We start from the raw sequence: 16,718 nt of genomic DNA, 5'->3' as shown, positions 1-16,718 counted from the left end.
TGGGGATGCTTGTTAAAGCTAAGAAATATAACATGGATGTAAAAGTCAGCCTAAAACATCAGCATGAAAGCCTTGAACCTGTTAATATACAGGGAGGGGTAGTATAAGGTAAACATCTTGCTGTCTCAGCCCCCGCTTATAGCCCTGCAGTTCTGACCATGCGAGTAATCCGAGAGGCTTCTAGACCAGAGAGTACAAGGAGATATTTTCCGGTACCATCCAACATCTGACCATGGGTATCGAAGGGGGATTGCTGTACCAACTGCAGAGAGAAAGGGGCAGACAGGCCAGGATCGCTCTACAAGAGCATTGCCAATAGAAACAGCATGACCAGTGAGATCAATGATCCATTCGGCTGAATGTGGGAAACTCAGCTGTACTCAATCAATCAATTACATTTATTTATAAATACCTTTTTACATCAGCAGTTGTCACAAGGTCCTTGCACAGAAACCAAGTCTAAAACCCCAGAGAGCAGGCAATGCAGATGTAGAAGCACGGTGGCTAGGAAAAACTCCCTAGAAAGGCAGGAATCTAGGAAGAAACCTAGAGTCCTCTGGAGGCTCTGAGCGGTGGCAAGTCCTCTTCTGGCTGTGCCAGGTGGAGATTATAAGAGTACATGGCCATTAAGGCCAGATCGTTATTCAAGATGTTCAAACATTCATAGATGACCAGCAGGGCCAAATAATAATCACAGTGGTTATAGAGGTTGCAACAGGTCAGCACCTCAGGAGTAAAAGTCAGTTGGCTTTCATAGCCGAGCATTCAGAGGTTGATACAGCAGGTCGAGACAGCAAAGAGGGAGAGAGAGAGAGAGATGAAACAGCAGGTCCTTGACAAGGTAGCACGCCTGTTGAACAGGTCAGGGTTCCATAGACATAGGCAGAACAGCAGACATTTGATAAGTAGCACAACAAGGTAAAACGTCCAAAGAACAGGTCAGGGTTCCATAGCCGCAGGCAGAAAAGCAGAAACTGAATCAGCAGCACGACCAGGTGGACTGGGGACGGGGACAGTTAGGAGACATCAGGGCAAGTAGTCCTGAGACATGGTCCTAGGGCTCAGGTCCTCTGAGAGGGGATAGAGAGAGAAATGGAAGAATTAGGGAGCATACCTCAGATCACACAGGACACGCACGAGCCTGAGGTCAAGAAAGATGGGAGAGTGTGAACAAGCCAGTGATTTAGCCCCCGTAATAGGGTCAAAGGCAGAGAATCCCAGTGGAGAGAGGGGAGCCGGCCAGGCAGAGTCAGTAAGGGTTGTTTGTTACTCCAGTGCCTTGCCGTTCACCTTTGATCCCCTGGGCAAGACCACACTCAATCATTGGACCTACTGAAGAGATGAGTCTTCAGCAAAGACTTAAAGGTTGAGACAGAGTCTGCTCTGCGTCTCTCACATGGATCGGCAGATAAAAATGTTGCTCTATAGGAGAAAGCCCTGCCTCCAGCTGTTTCCTTAGAAATTATAGGAACAATAAGGAGGCCTGCGTCTTGTGACCATAGCATAGGACCAAATCGGTAGGTACAAGTCCATCTCCTGCTTTGTAGGTTAGCAGTAAAACCTTGAAAGTAATATGATAGATATTTTTTGGTTTTTGTGCCTTATCCGGGTAGTCTAATCTTGAAGTGACAAAAACATGGATTAGCTTGTCTGAGTAATTTTTGCAATGTTACGAAGATGGAAAAAGTACTGCTCCACTTGCTCCTAAAGCCGTGGTGGAACCTGTGGAGCCATTTATGAAGCTCCATCCTTGTGACTATGAGAGGGCTGAGATGAGAGGGCTGAGAGGGCTGAGATGCACAAGGCTAAGGTAAGGAATGCTGCTGAGGCAAAAGAGGCTGGCGGAAGAGGAAGCTTGGGATCACGCATTTTCCCATTACGGTCTAAGCCCTGTCAAAGTTGAAGCTGGCGAGGGGGGTTTTCTACTACGCTATATGGAATTGTTTTAAGAAAGTCATACCATGGATTATTTTGCTATTTGATTTTGAATTTTAAGACTCCTTGAAGTATCAAAGAAAGATAGGAAAATTATTTGATGAAAAATGTTATTTGGCCTTACTACTATTAGCCCATACAAATGCATTGAATAACAGATTCACTACATAATAGTTTGTAGGCCAAACTATTCGGTTGCAGTGGATTGATCTTATATTTAAATGGGATTTTAATTATTATGCTAATTATATTTCCGCAGGGGTGTGGACATCGAATCTAGGGGGTTAACCACAATTGTGTCATTAGGACGATGAGTAAAAACCACAAATGCATCATTGGTGATGGTTGTTAACCCTTTGACACGTACCAACACATGGGTGTGATCATTCTACAGTGGTCCTTGCAGCATACGCTCAAACCGGTGTTATTAGAACACTTATTTAGAACATCCAGTTATGATTGATGCAACAGTCGGTGAGCTGGCCACGCTGTTTTTTTTACAGAAACATGTTGCACAAATACATTCTTTACAACATTATGTCCTCAATGTGAGCAGTTTTTATTTTTGGATGCAATATTCAGACAGTCACAGAAGTAGCGACAGCATAACACAATTCTCATCCAAATGGGAAAATGTAGGCTACATTAGTCATAGCGCTAACTGAGGAAACAGTGACCTGACACAAGCAATCATATTTAGCTAACTCTCGGCTGATAGAAACCATAATATGAATTAGCTAATAGTAATTACATTTACATTTACATTTAAGTCATTTAGCAGACGCTCTTATCCAGAGCGACTTACAAATTGGTGCATTCACCTTATGATATCCAGTGGAACAACCACTTTACAATAGTGCATCTAACTCTTTTAAGGGGGAGGGGGGGGTTAGGAGGATTACTTTATCCTATCCTAGGTATTCCTTAAAGAGGTGGGGTTTCAGGTGTCTCCGGAAGGTGGTGATTGGACTCTCGCTGACCTGGCGTCGTGAGGGAGTTTGTTCCACCATTGGGGTGCCAGAGCAGCGAACAGTTTTGACTGGGCTGAGCGGGAACTGTACTTCCTCAGAGGTAGGGAGGCGAGCAGGCCAGAGGTGGATGAACGCAGTGCCTTGTTTGGGTGTAGGGCCTGATCAGAGCCTGAAGGTACGGAGGTGCCGTTCCCTCACAGCTCCGTAGGCAAGCACCATGGTCTTGTAGCGGATGCGAGCTTCAACTGGAAGCCAGTGGAGAGAGCGGAGGAGCGGGGTGACGTGAGAGAACTTGGGAAGGTTGAACACCAGACGGGCTGCGGCGTTCTGGATGAGTTGTAGGGGTTTAATGGCACAGGCAGGGAGCCCAGCCAACAGCGAGTTGCAGTAATCCAGACGGGAGATGACAAGTGCCTGGATTAGGACCTGCGCCGCTTCCTGTGTGAGGCAGGGTCGTACTCTGCGAATGTTGTAGAGCATGAACCTACAGGAACGGGTCACCGCCTTGATGTGAGTTGAGAACGACAGGGTGTTGTCCAGGATCACGCCAAGGTTCTTAGCGCTCTGGGAGGAGGACACAATGGAGTTGTCAACCGTGATGGCGAGATCATGGAACGGGCAGTCCTTCCCCGGGAGGAAGAGCAGCTCCGTCTTGCCGAGGTTCAGCTTGAGGTGGTGATCCGTCATCCACACTGATATGTCTGCCAGACATGCAGAGATGCGATTCGCCACCTGGTTATCAGAGGGGGAAAGGAGAAGATTAATTGTGTGTCGTCTGCATAGCAATGATAGGAGAGGCCATGTGAGGATATGACAGAGCCAAGTGACTTGGTGTATAGCGAGAATAGGAGAGGGCCTAGAACAGAGCCCTGGGGGACACCAGTGGTGAGAGCACGTGGTGCGGAGACAGATTCTCGCCACGCCACCTGGTAGGAGCGACCTGTCAGGTAGGACGCAATCCAAGCGTGGGCCGCGCCGGAGATGCCCAGCTCGGAGAGGGTGGAGAGGAGGATCTGATGGTTCACAGTATCAAAGGCAGCCGATAGGTCTAGAAGGATGAGAGCAGAGGAGAGAGAGTTAGCTTTAGCAGTGCGGAGCGCCTCCGTGACACAGAGAAGAGCAGTCTCAGTTGAATGACTAGTCTTGAAACCTGACTGATTTGGATCAAGAAGGTCATTCTGAGAGAGATAGCAGGAGAGCTGGCCAAGGACGGCACGTTCAAGAGTTTTGGAGAGAAAAGAAAGAAGGGATACTGGTCTGTAGTTGTTGACATCGGAGGGATCGAGTGTAGGTTTTTTCAGAAGGGGTGCAACTCTCGCTCTCTTGAAGACGGAAGGGACGTAGCCAGCGGTCAAGGATGAGTTGATGAGCGAGGTGAGGTAAGGGAGAAGGTCTCCGGAAATGGTCTGGAGAAGAGAGGAGGGGATAGGGTCAAGCGGGCAGGTTGTTGGGCGGCCGGCCGTCACAAGACGCGAGATTTCATCTGGAGAGAGAGGGGAGAAAGAGGTCAAAGCACAGGGTAGGGCAGTGTGAGCAGAACCAGCGGTGTCGTTTGACTTAGCAAACGAGGATCGGATGTCGTCGACCTTCTTTTCAAAATGGTTGACGAAGTCATCCGCAGAGAGGGAGGAGGGGGGAGGGGGGGAGGAGGATTCAGGAGGGAGGAGAAGGTGGCAAAGAGCTTCCTAGGGTTAGAGGCAGATGCTTGGAATTTAGAGTGGTAGAAAGTGGCTTTAGCAGCAGAGACAGAAGAGGAGAATGTAGAGAGGAGGGAGTGAAAGGATGCCAGGTCCGCAGGGAGGCGAGTTTTCCTCCATTTCCGCTCGGCTGCCGGAGCCCTGTTCTGTGAGCTCGCAGTGAGTCGTCGAGCACGGAGCAGGAGGGGAGGACCGAGCCGGCCTGGAGGATAGGGGACATAGAGAGTCAAAGGATGCAGAAAGGGAGGAGAGGAGGGTTGAGGAGGCAGAATCAGGAGATAGGTTGGAGAAGGTTTGAGCAGAGGGAAGAGATGATAGGATGGAATGGCAGAGGAGAGAGTAGCGGGGGAGAGAGAGCGAAGGTTGGGACGGCGCGATACCATCCGAGTAGGGGCAGTGTGTGAAGTGTTAGATGAGAGCGAGAGGGAAAAGGATACAAGGTAGTGGTCGGAGACTTGGAGGGGAGTTGCAGTGAGATTAGTGGAAGAACAGCATCTAGTAAAGATGAGGTCAAGCGTATTGCCTGCCTTGTGAGTAGGGGGGGGAGGTGAGAGGGTGAGGTCAAAAGAGGAGAGGAGTGGAAAGAAGGAGGCAGAGAGGAATGAGTCAAAGGTAGACGTGGGGAGGTTAAAGTCACCCAGAACTGTGAGAGGTGAGCCATCCTCAGGAAAGGAACTTATCAGGGCGTCAAGCTCATTGATTTTTATTTTATTTTATTTTTTATTTCACCTTTATTTAACCAGGTAGGCTAGTTGAGAACAAGTTCTCATTTGCAACTGCGACCTGCGACCTGAACTCTCCAAGGGAACCTGGAGGGCGATAAATGATAAGGATGTTAAGCTTGAAAGGGCTGGTAACTGTGACAGCATGGAATTCAAAGGAGGCGATAGACAGATGGGTCAGGGGAGAAAGAGAGAATGTCCACTTGGGAGAGATGAGGATCCCAGTGCCACCGCCCCGCTGACCAGAAGCTCTCGGGGTGTGCGAGAACACGTGGGCAGACGAGGCGAGAGCAGTAGGAGTAGCAGTGTTGTCAGTGGTAATCCATGTTTCCGTCAGTGCCAAGAAGTCGAGGGACTGGAGGGACGCATAGGCTGAGATGAACTCTGCCTTGTTGGCCGCAGATCGGCAGTTCCAGAGGCTGCCGGAGACCTGGAACTCCACGTGGGTCGTGCGCGCTGGAACCACCAGGTTAGAATGGCAGCGGCCACGCGGTGTGAAGCGTTTGTATGGTCTGTGCAGAGAGGAGAGAAGAGGGATAGACAGACACATAGTTGACAGGCTACAGAAGAGGCTACGCTAATGCAAATGAGATTAGAATGACAAGTGGACTACACGTCTCGAATGTTCAGGAAGTTAAGCTTACGTTGCAAAAATAAAATAAAATCTTATTGACTAAAATTATATAGTACTGCTGGCGGTGAAGTAGGCTGGCTAGCAGTGGCTGCGTTGTTGACTTTGTTTGAACGTGTAGCTGGCTAGGTAACCTCTAACTGGCTAGGTAACCTCGACAATTTCTCAAAACTAAACAATTATCTTGGATACAAGGACAGCAAAGACAACTATGTAGCTAGCTACAATGTGTAATGTGAGTTTCTACAGTGCTGCTATTCGGTGGAAGTTGGCTAGCTAGCAGTGTTAGCTAGCAGTGTTGACTAGGTAGGAGACGGCAGCGCAGCGCGGCGGACGAAAATAGCTGGCTAGTTAACCGAATAATTACTCTAACCAACTCTAAGCTACACAATTATCTTAGATACAAAGATAGCAAAGACAACTATGTAGCCAGCTAACACTACACTAATCAAGTCGTTCCGTTGTAATGCAATCGTTTCTCCAGTGCTGCTATGCTTCTATGCTGCTATTCGGTGGCTAGCTGGCTAGCTAGCAGTGTTGACTACGTTACGTTACGAAAATAGCTGGCTAGTTAACCGAATAATTACTCTAACCAACTCTAAGCTACACAATTATCTTAGATACAAAGATAGCAAAGACAACTATGTAGCCAGCTAACACTACACTAATCAAGTCGTTCCGTTGTAATGTAATCGTTTCTCCAGTGCTGCTATGCTTCTATGCTGCTATTCGGTGGCTAGCTGGCTAGCTAGCTAGCAGTAATTACTATGTACAATTCATCACATCATGGTTGAGCTCATCAGTGATCGAAATAATTTCAAAAAATCGAAAGTTATCTGCCAATGGGTAGTTTGTGCACGCCGCCCTGTTTTTTGTTGTTGTTGCGTCAACCAAAGATAAGAGGTCATGCATGTTGAAGGGGGTGTTGTCGTCTACCATCATTCACTTCTGGAAGTTTACTCGAAAGACGGGTGAACCATCCCTTCACCTCGCTATGTTATAACATCTTTGGTCTGACAGACATTTACGTGACAATCAGATGGAATCATGGATTGTAGGAAGTCAACAAACATGACGCCACACATAGCTGGCAATGAGCTTAGCATTAGCTCATTATAATCAGTACAACCTTCAAAAGTACAACCTATTTTACACACATCATATGTGTCCATTACAATCTATGCCATAATCGGAATGCATGTAGAAACGACAACACAATATACAGAAACTATAACGATGAAGTAATAAGGCACATACTTTGATAGGAATGCACACATGTCCAAAGTTATTGGAGATGCGCAAATGTCTGCATACTGTACTTGATCTGGGGAAACACTAGGGAAGTGCTTTGGCTCTTGGAGATGAGAAGTTTGTCTGGCTCAGTAATGCCTCAAACATAAATTGTCGTCAACAGTGAAATGGTCTATTTCTATGTGAATTAATGAGGAGGCAGAACAAACCTCAATTCAAACTATTGGGAGAAATTACAACTTGTTAGAAAATAATTTGAAATTGACGAGTTGAAACAACCTATAGATAATTAGCAGGCAGCGTGCCTTGGTTTGAGGGCAGAATTGGGTTAACTGTCCTGTTGCGTAACAATCTAATTTTGGAACAGTGAGTGCTTTCTGACATCACGCGCATCTAAAAAAACTCGCGCTGGGTGCGACCGTTAGAGATATTTGGAACTCATGGACTTAGATTTTTTGTAACTACCCCTTGTTCTTGTCTTGCTTATTGAACTTGCCGAAGAAGATTGCTGTAGCTTTTTAGCTTATACTTTGGTTTAATTATACTTTGTTTTTACTATTGAGTGTTAAAGTAAAGTCATTGAAGGAATACACAAGGTTAGCTTATTGATCTTTTTTAAGTAGCTGTTCGAGTTTTATCACCACTTCGGGATTCATCGTCCTGAGGGGGGAGACAAAGACTGCTTTATAGTTGTAGAAGGTAAGAAACCCATTTTCTTGTCGTTGAAGGCTGTGCTTCTCATAGAACTGTAATAGAAAAAAAGTATGCATTAGTAGGCTAACAGGATGCTAGAATAGGACGCTGAAGGTATCTTACTATTGATGTATCTTCTTATCACCATTGCTTGTGTGATTTGATTTGTAATAATTAATTGAACTTAGATTTTTATGCCTGTTTGGAATCTTGAAAAAAAAAAGTTGTATTGTTCTAAACCCTGTGTCATCAAAGAGTCATACAAGCATGTCATCAAAGAGTCATACAAGCATGTGCTAACATTGAAAATGTTAGCACTTCCTCCACTCTTTCTATCACTCTAAATTTCAAGCTTCTGTTCCTACCCTAGGAAATTATTTTCCGCCGCCACCTCTCCCTCCTTAATCCTTCAACACCTCCCCTACTCCCTTTCTGTGGACGACTTTGTCAACCACTTTGAAAAGAAGGTAGACAAAATCTAATTTACTCACCTTATTGAGTCCACTGATCCCGCATACAAAGAACTACCCTATGTCTTGACCTCTTTCTTTCCTCTCTCCAGATGAAATCCTACGACTACAGATGCCCGGCCGCCCAACAACCTGCCTGCTCAACCCCATCCACTCTTCCCTTCTCCAGACCATCTCTGGAGACCTTCTCCCATTCATCACTTTCCTCATCAGCTCATCCCTGACCACTGGCTGCGTCCCCCCCCTGCGTCCCCCCCGACTACAAAATGGCCAGAGTTGCTACCCTCCTCGAGAAACAAACACTCGACCCCTCAGACATCAGAAACAACAGACCGGTATCCCTTCTAATTCTTAAAAAATATATAACAATGTACACTTGAGTTTGCTGTCTCTGATTAACTCATTCGTTATCTCTCTCAGAATGATTTTCTTGACCCTAACCAGTCAGGCTTCAAGACGGGTCACTCAAACGAGACCTCTCTCCTCTGTGTCACTTCGGCTCTCCGCACTACCAAAGCTGACTCTATCTCCCCTGTTCTCATCTTCCTAGATCTATCCGCTGCCTTCAACACCGTGAACCATTAGATCCTCCTCTCCACCCTCTCAGGGCTGGGTGTCACACACTCTTGGAATGCATCCTACCTGGCAGGTCGCTCCTACCAGGTGATGTGGAGAGGATCTGAGTCTGCACCACATGCTCTCACTACTGGTGTCCCCCAGGGTTCGGGTTCTAGGCCCTCTCCTCTTTTCTCAATACTCACTCGGCTCCATCATATCCTCACATGGTCTCTCCTATCATTGCTATGCGGATGACACACAACTACCTTTCTCCTTCCACACGTTCCACCGGCTTCCAGTCAAAGCTCACATCCACCACAAGACAATGATGCTTGCCTATGGAGCAGCAATAGGAACTGCCTCTCCCTAACTTCAGGTTATGTTCAAACACTACACCTCAAACCTTAAATAAAACATCTTGAAGCCTGACTGCTCCTTAGTGGCACAGCGGTCTAAGGCACTGCCTTGCAGTGCAAGAGGTGTCATTACAGTCCCTGGTTCGAATCCAGGCTGTATCACATCCGGCCATGATTGGGAGTCCCATAAGGCGGTGCACAATTGGCCCAGGTTTGGCCGTCATTGTAAATAAGAATTTGTTCTTAACAGACTTGCCTAGTTAAATCAATACATTTATTAAATACAGAATAAAACAAAAACCTAGCACTTCTTTCTGCTACCTCTGTTCTCTTGGCTGTCCCAACTCTACAGGAGGTTAGCTCCCGCTCAGCCCAGTCAAAGCACTTCTCTGTCCTGGCACCCCAATGGTAGATTCAGCTTCCCCCTGAAGCTAGGACAGCAGAGCCCCTGCCCATCTTCCACAAACGTCTGAAACCCTACCTCATCAAAGACTGAAATGAAAGACTTAAATGAATCCCACAGCACCAAAAAAAATGTATCTTCCTACTAGCACTGAAGATGCTGATAGCTGCTTTAATGAGGGAAAATGTACTTGCTACGACTGTGATGTGGTTGTCTCACCCAGCTATCTTAAGATGAATGCACTAATTGTAAGTTCTCTGGGTAAGAGCGTCTGCTAAACGACTAAAATTGAAAGTGTAATGCACCACTAATTAGCTCCATTGCACTTCAGTATGCTATTTGCAGTCAATCTTAGTATAGAACTGACTACAAATGTACCATATTATGTTACTCCACCTCTTCAAAATGAGTTCAGCCTGATTTCACCAGTCGATCTGTCTGTTTGTTTATTATTTCAAGGAAGAAGGCACAGTTAGTTGATATTTGTATTCAACATCATGCCTAGTTGACAGCAATTTCTGGCAAGCCATTCCTGGTGTGAAAGCCCCAGATTTTAACTACGGGGATAAAGAATCCAATTAGCAGTATATGGTAATGTTGACATTTACTTTCGCGAAAAAGTCATGTCATTTATAACAGTGTGGTGTGTTGGTTATCGGAACACCCTTGTTTAATATATCCAATATCTCAATTATACATCAGCAGAAATCCTGACACCAACTTGGAATATATCAACTCGGCCATATACAATGTACTGTTATCATTTATATTCAAGTAGTTTAGAGTCATTTGCATAGCAGAGAGAAGCCATTAAATATACAAAAAATCTGGAAAACTGTTCTAATAATGGGTTTAAGGTCATCGCTGTCTGCATTTCTGCCACCAAATGAGGACATTCGAAAACATGATGAACTGTGGAACAAATGTAATACGACAAACAAATAAGCAAAGAAAATATTAGCTTTGATTTGAGAAAACAAACAGCTTCCTTTTGAACATCGGATGGTTCGTAATATAATGTTTCGGTCTGATTACGAGGCTGGTGGAGTGAAGATCCAGACATTTTTCTTAATTATTATGGAAATCATCATTATTGTGGCGCTGACATTTTCAGAGAGTGCTGCAATTCAGTGTCTGCAATTACACATCACTTAGCATGCATGATAGCATATCTAAGGTGCCTGAGGGTTGGAAGGTTTTTCACTTTGAATTTGTATCCCTGTCAACATCTTTATAATTATTTTATATAAGTACCAATATAACTCCTGTCAATGTTTATACCTGATTTGTGTCTATTCTTACTACGCTTGTGTAGCCTATGATGCACATAGACAGTCCAGCAACAACCAATTTAATTTTCCAGGTTTTTGTTCCCTGTGTGTGACAGAAAATGGTGATTGTGACAAAATAATTTTTTTGTATTTTACAGCTCACATATACCCGCTGAACCTGACTTCAAAGTGTTTTATTTATTTACTTTCATAAATCATAAGGTTGACATGCACACTAATTCCTAAATACATTTCTGCTGCAATTAGCAATTATAAAAAAATTCTGATGACTGGATGCACTACCCCAAAAGTCAAGACATTTGGCGAACTATAATTTGTCATTAGACTCTTCGATCCATTCTCCTTTTAGTGTTGGAGTTAAGGTGAGGGTTCAAATCTGCCTCCTAATCTTTCTGTTCAGAAACATTATCATTGTTAACTGTTTTGACATATGCAATTTGATGGCTCACATGAAATGTTAATGTTCACCCTGTTTGATGCTGTATGTACAAACCATTTACATTTCCTCACTTGCCTTGTCAAAACCAAATTTTAGAACTCCATTCAGGCTACTCAATTCTCCTAAAAGGCAGCTGATTTTGCCAGGTATTTTTTTTTTTTCACGATCGAAAACCTCTCTCCTCTTATAGACATGATCTGACAGGAAATCTGTGAGAGGCAACACTAAGCTAACTGCCCAGAGATTTCAACTGTCTGTTCTTGCTTGAGGAAAAGCTGAGTGCTGGCCTCCTATTAGTCTAAACACACAGAGCTGAGAATCCCTCTCTGCTCATCCTGGGCCAGGCAAGGGGCTGACAGCTCTCAGCGTCCCAGTCTGTCAAACAGGGCCTGTTATTCAGCACCCTCCCATTGGGACAAGAGTAACACACAAACACACACACAATGCACAAACACACAAGAAAACACACACATGCAGTGCATATATACACAAACAAGAAAACACATGGAGCACACAAACACATACACATGCACACATGCAGCATCCATACACACAAAAAACAGACAAACGCGTACAGACAAAAACCCACACAAACTCACGCATACATAGACACACACACAAACTCTCGTTCACTTGCTAATACTCCCACATACGAAACTTTTGACTGCTCTTAGAGGGTGTTATACATGTTGTCAGCATTTCTTAAAAATATGCTGACATTTTGCACACCCTAATCAGGATCAAATGTATTATCCAAACAGACACTAATTTACTGAGATTTTGCCTTTTCAGAGCAGTGCTGACACAAATTCCTCTCTTCATGGATTCTTCCTGTCAATCCGTGTGATTGGTTGAAATGCACCAATCATTAGCTACAATTTAATAACGTCTCATAAACTCGCAGAGCTGACAGGTGTCCAATCAGAGTCTGAGATGTCTCCTTTGAGAATGAGAATGCCAGCTTGCAAATGAATCTGCAGGTGCTTTCACAGCTGCATTTCCAAATCCATCACATTACTTCTGGAATACAAAGGAGAAAAAAATGCGTCTTTCATGTTTGTGATCTGCCCTAACAACGAAACATTCAATGTGGTGATGTTTAGTGGGTGGATCAAAGTGAGGCATATGCATTTGAAATACCTCTAAAACGGATTTAAGTTAATTAAACTATAAGAAATAACCAGGCTGCCCGATTTACATTGGAACACATCTATACATTTGCATAGTTAATGAGGCAGGGGCACACACACACACACACACACCCGCCTGCACAGACTTAAAGGGATAGTTTTCCAAAATGCTGACCCAATCATCTAACCTTTCTTAACTCAAAAGGAATTAGCAGCTGTCTTAGAATTGTAATACAAGCTCTACAGACAAGCCCTGTGAAGTAAAACAATGCATGGAGTTAAGAGCATAGAAACATGCTAAAATAGCTCACACACTTAAATTCAACTGATATTATGACAATAATCACTCCAGAAGATCTGTGTTGGTGACATAGAATCAAAGACTTTGGAACACAATTGTTTTCAACCAGGTTTTCACCCTTGCATTCTTTACATTGTTTATTTTACGGGGCTCACATGTAGCGATTGTATTAGAATTCTAAGACAGCTGCATAACTCCTCGGAGGTAAGAAAACAATTAAGATTGGGTCAAAATTTCAGAAAACTATCCTTTTAACTACTGCTGTTTAGAAGGTGTTTTTCCTCAGTTCAATGTTTTGAGCATTTGGCACAGAGGTTTCCTTGAAGTAATCCCTCTGACCACCTCTAAGGTTACAGTGCCAAACTAAATCATCATAAGCTGATTGCAGAGCCATCAGAGAAATGCGTCTGGAAGTATTAGAAGCTGTTAAGGATCATCACAGAGCAAATAACATGTACTCCTTGATTGCCATAGCCTACTAAAATATCCTGATTAGTCACTGGCAAAACAAAATATAAAGATTGAAAAGCAATTGTTAGAAATGTAATCACTGATCAAAGTGATATACAGTGGCAAGAAAAAGTATGTGAATCCTTTGGAAATACCTGGATTTCTGAATGAATTGGTCATCAATTTTGATCTGATCTTCATCCAGGTCACAACAACAGACCAACACAGTCTGCTTAAACGAATAACACACAAACAATTATAAGTTGTCATGTATTAATTGAACACAGATTGGAAAAAGTATGTGAACCCTTGGATTTAATAACTGGTTGACCCTCCTTTGGCAGCAATAACACCAAACAAATGCTTTCTGTAGTTGCGGATCAGACCTTCGCAACGGTCAGAAGGAATTTTGGACCATTCCTCTTTACAAAACTGTTTCAGTTCAGCAATATTCTTGGGATGTCTGGTGTCAACTGCTCTCTTAAGGTCATGCCACAGCATCTCAAATTGGGTTGAGGTCAGGACTCTGACTGGGCCAACCCAGAAGGCATATTTTCTTCTGTTGACTCAATTCTGTTGTTGGTTTACTTCGGTGTTTTGGGTCGTTGTCCTGTTGCATCACCTCAACTTCTGTTGAGTTTCAATTGGCAGACAGATAGCCTAACATTCTCCTGCAAAATGTCTTGATAAACTTGGGAATTGATTTTTCGTTGATGATAGCAAGCTGTCCAGGCCCTGAGGCAGCAAAGCAGCTCCAAACCATGATGCTCCCTCCACCATACTCTACAGTTGGGATGAGGTTGATGTTGGTGTACTGTGCTTTTTTTCCCCACACATAGTGTTGTGTGTTCCTTACAAACAACTCAACTGTAGTTTCATCTGTCCACAGAATATATTGCCAGTAGCGCTGTGGAACATCCAGGAGCTCTTTCCGAACTTCAGACGTGCAGCAATGGCTTCTTCCGTGGTGTCCTCCCATGAACACCATTCTTGTTTAGTGTTTTACGTATCGGAGACTTGTCAACAGAGATGTTAGCATGTTCCAGAGATTTCTATAAGTCTTTAGCGAACAAGTTAGGATTCTTCTTAGCCTCATTGAGCATTCTGCGCTGTACTCTTGCAGTCATCTTTGCAGGACGGCCTCTCCTAGGGAAAGTAGAAAGAGTGCTGAACTTTCTCCATTTATAGAAAATTTGTCTTAGCGTGGACTGATGAACATCAAGGCTTTTAGAGATACTTTTGTAAGCCTTTCTAGCATTATGCAAGTCAATAATACTTAACTTCTTTGGGGTAGGGGGCAGTATTTTCACGTCCGGATGAAAAGCGTGGCCAGAGTATACTGCCTGCTACTCAGGACCAGATGCTAATATATGCATATTATTTGTAGATTTGGATAGAAAACACTCTGAATGATGTCCGTGAGTATAACAGAACTCATATGGCAGGCAAAAACCTGAAAATCTGAGGTTTTTAGTTTTTCAACTCTTTGCTTATCCAAGATAGAGTGGAAATGGGGTCATGTTGCACGTTCTAAGGCTTCCACTAGATGTCAACAGTCTATAGAACCTTGTTTGATGCTTCTACTGTGAAGTGGGGGAGAAAGAGGGGATTGAGTAAGGTCTGCCATGAGCTGACCATGCGCTGACCATGCGCGTTCATGTGAGAGTTAGCTTGAGTTCCATTGCATTTCTGAAGACAAAGGAATTCTCCGGTTGCAACATTATTGAAGATTTATGTTAAAAAGATTGATTGTATACTTCGTTTGACATGTTTCTATGGACTGTAATATGACTTTTCGTCTGAACTTTTGCCTGGACCTGCCCGCGCATCGTGAGTTTAGATTGTGTACTGAACGCGCGAACAACAAGGAGGAATTTGGACATAAATGATGGACATTATCGAACAAAACAAACATTTATTGTGGAACTGGGATTCCTGGGAGTGATTTTGGCTCTCTGCAAAATCACCGGATGTTTTGGAACTACTGAACATAACGCGCCAATGTAAACTCAGATTTTTGGATATAAATTTGAACTTTACCGAACAAAACATACATGTATTGTGTAACATGAAGTCCTATGAGTGTCATCTGATGAAGATCATCAAAGGTTAGTTATTCATTTCATCTTTATTTCTGCTTTTTGTGACTCCTCTCTTTGGCTGGTGTTGATAATACGTTTACTGGAGACAGGAGATCAAGTGGAGACATAGGACGAGGTGGATAAGAGAGATATTCATTTAATTCCTCACTGTTATCAGACTTACTTGGAATGGATTTTTAACGCAGATATCCTTACAGCATGCCTTAGATTCTAGACAATTCCACATAAATTTAGCAACATTCACACTCACCTCAGTACAACTTCTGATCATTGAATTTAGATATTGGCTATAATACAATATGCAGATTTTTGATTAAACCGGCTCTGCTATACCTTAATTTTCGAGCTCTTTGATCAGTTTCCTGGGTGAGTTGAATCGCCGACGTCTCCGTCGAGCGGTCACCTCTCCTTCTTGAATCTTTCTCCCACTCGCCTCTGTCTCATCAACTCTCTATGGACCGAATTGTAAGGCTGTTAGCCATCCTCTGCTTACCAAGTTTCTGTTGATAATACGTTTATTGGACCGAATTCAAAGATGTCTTAACCATCCTCTGCTACCAAGTTTCTGTTGATAATACGTTTACTGGGAGACAGGAGATCAAGTGGAGACATAGGACGAGGTGGATACTTTTATAATAAGGCCGTTTAATCAAGTGTAAAGATATCAGGCAAAAACGTGCACGGCCCCTTTCTGTCAGATTCTTATGAAATCGTCGGAGAAGAGGCCGCTCTAAACAGTACATTCAAATTATATAGGCAACTAGCAAAGTAGGTGGTCTTGTCGTCTGGCCTTCCTCTTGGTCAATCTTGGTCGTGAGTGGTCCTGTTCGGACCAGGTGTCGACGTTCCATTGGCTCTTGACATAGTTCTTTGTCTTGAGTCACACCCTTGGAAAGAATGTGTATGTCTAAATGATGTTTCAGGGGCCTGTCCTGAGTGGGGTGTGTGTGTGTCTGAGGTTAGTATCTAATGAAGATCGGCATGTGCCTAAGGACAAAGAGAGGGTGGGTTCATTTTGTACAAAGGATAGCCTATGTTGGAATGTTGTTATACTAGTCTCCAGTATCTATTTCAATTTCTTACACTGGAAAAATGGCTTGTTTTTTCTGTGAATAGGCACTCACCTAACATAATCGTGTGGTTTGCTTTCGTCGTAAAGCCTTTTTGAAATCGGACACTGTGGCTGGATTTACAACAAGTGTATCATTAAAATGGAGTAAAATACATGTATGTTTGAGGAATTTTAATTATGGGATTTCTGTTGTTTTGAATTTGGCGCGCTGCAGTTTCACTGGCTGTTGACGAGGTGAGACACTA

The 16,718-nt window shown here is 43.7% G+C and overlaps 2 long non-coding RNA genes across 2 annotated transcripts in view; one reads left to right on the top strand and one right to left on the bottom strand.

The window, feature by feature from the left end:
* Positions 1-15,458: 15,458 nt before the first annotated feature.
* Positions 15,459-16,133, top strand: LOC139028925 (uncharacterized). Its single transcript, XR_011481133.1, has 2 exons — positions 15,459-15,516; positions 16,022-16,133. It is a non-coding gene; the product is annotated as an uncharacterized lncRNA (long non-coding RNA).
* The window catches only part of LOC139028924 (uncharacterized), a 5,659-nt gene continuing 4,967 nt past the window's right edge, over positions 16,027-16,718 (bottom strand). Inside the window, exon 2 of the long non-coding RNA XR_011481132.1 lies at positions 16,027-16,485. This is a non-coding gene — a long non-coding RNA (uncharacterized lncRNA). The remainder of the gene's footprint in view (positions 16,486-16,718) is intronic.

Source organism: Salvelinus sp. IW2-2015, linkage group LG16 (assembly GCF_002910315.2).
Source record: "Salvelinus sp. IW2-2015 linkage group LG16, ASM291031v2, whole genome shotgun sequence".
In the NCBI taxonomy this organism is placed as follows: domain Eukaryota; kingdom Metazoa; phylum Chordata; class Actinopteri; order Salmoniformes; family Salmonidae; genus Salvelinus; species Salvelinus sp. IW2-2015.
Note: the sequence above shows the minus strand (reverse complement) of the source record. Positions and strands in the feature narration are given on the sequence as shown.